The sequence below is a fragment of the Pristiophorus japonicus genome, unplaced genomic scaffold (genome assembly GCF_044704955.1).
Source record: "Pristiophorus japonicus isolate sPriJap1 unplaced genomic scaffold, sPriJap1.hap1 HAP1_SCAFFOLD_476, whole genome shotgun sequence".
Lineage (NCBI taxonomy): Eukaryota > Metazoa > Chordata > Chondrichthyes > Pristiophoridae > Pristiophorus > Pristiophorus japonicus.
In genome coordinates, this window is record NW_027254381.1 from 211,636 (window position 1) to 213,411 (window position 1,776).

General features: G+C 47.6%; 1 protein-coding gene across 7 annotated transcripts in view; it reads right to left on the reverse strand.

The window, feature by feature from the left end:
- LOC139252676 (zinc finger protein 239-like) overlaps positions 1-1,776 on the reverse strand; it is a 111,017-nt gene that overhangs the window by 49,108 nt on the left and 60,133 nt on the right. The gene's annotated exons all lie outside the window — the stretch shown is intronic.

Genomic DNA, 1,776 nt, shown 5'->3' on the forward strand with positions numbered 1-1,776 from the left:
GGGGAGGAGAGGGGAACAAGCGTGTGCGGAACTGAACCCAGCCAGAGTCAGCTCCTTTTGGACAGGGAGGGGTAACCAGTGAGTGTAGAACTGAACCCAGACAGAGTCAGCATCTTCACAGAAGTAGAGGGAGGGGAACCAGTGAGTGTAGAGCTGAACCCAGTCAGAGTCAGCATCTTCAGGGGAGGGGAACCGGTGAGTGCAGAACTGGACCCAGCCCCTTCAGGGTAGGAGAGGGAGGGGAACCAGTGAGTGTAGAACTTAACCCAGCCAGAGTAAGCTCATTTGAGAGGGAGGGGAAGCAGTGAGTGCAGAACTGAACCCAGCCAGAGTCTGCACCATCAGGGGAGGAGAAGGAGGGAAACCAGAGTGTGTAAAATTGAACCCAGCCACAGTCAGCACCTTCAGGTTCACTCCCTGGTTCCACTCATAGAAACATAGAAAATAGGTGCAGGATTAGGCCATTCGGCCCTTCGGGCCTGCACCACCATTCAATAAGATCATGGCTGATCATTGCCTCAGTACCCCTTTCCTGCTTTCTCTCCATACCCCTTGATCCCCTTAGACGTAAGTGCCATATCTAACTCCCTCTTGAATATATCCAATGAACTAGCATCAACAATTCTCTGCGGCAGAGAATTCCACAGGTTCACAACTCTTGAGTGAAGAAGTTTCTCCTCATCTCGGTCCTAAATGGCCTACCCCTTATCCTAAGACTGTGTCCCCTGGTTCTGGACTTCCCCAACATCGGGAATATTCTACACACATCTAACCTGTCCCGTCCTGTCAGAATCTTACATGTTTCTATGAGATCCCCTCTCATCCTTTTAAACTCCAATGTATAAAGGCCCAGTTGATCCAGTCTCTCCTCATATGTCAGTCCTGCCATCCTGGGAATCAGTCTGGTGAACCTTCCCTGCACTCCCTCAATAGCAAGAACGTCCTTCCTCAGATTAGGAGACCAAAACTGAACACAATATTCCAGATGAGGCCTCACCAAAGCCCTGTACAACTGCAGTAAGACCTCCCTGCTCCTATACTCAAATCCCCTAGCTATGAAGGCCAACATACCATTTGCCTTCTTCACCGCCTGCTGTACCGTCATGACAACTTTCAAAAACTGATGAACCATGACACCCAGGTCTCGTTGCACCTCCCCTTTTCCTAATCTGCTGCCATTCAGATAATATCCTGTCTTCACGTTTTTGCCACCAAAGTGGATAACCTCACATTTATCCACATTATACTCCCATCTGGCAATCCCCTCAGCACGGGAATGGAAACAAGTCCAGACCTAAAGTGTGCGCAGTACTCCAGGTGTGGTCTTACCAATGCCCTGTACAGTTGTAGCAGGACTTCCCTACTTTTATACTCCATCCCTCTTGCAATAAAGGCCAGCATTCCATTTGCCTTCCTGATTACTTGCTGTACCTGCATGCTAACTTATTGAGTTTCATCTACAAGAACCCCCAGATCCCTCTGCACTACGGCATTTTGTAATAGTCCCCATTTAAATAATAATTTGCTTTTTTATTTTTCCTACCAAAGGGGATAACCTGACATTTTACAACATTATAGTCCATCTGCCAGATTTTTTCCCGCTCATTGAGCCTATCTATATCCCTTTGTAGATTCTTTGTGTCCTCACAACTTGCTTTTCCCACCTATCTTTGTATCATCAGCAAATTTGGCTACGTTACACTCGGTCCCTTCATCCAAGTCATTAACATAAATTGTAAATTGTTGAAGCCCCAGAACTGATCCCTGCGGCACCCC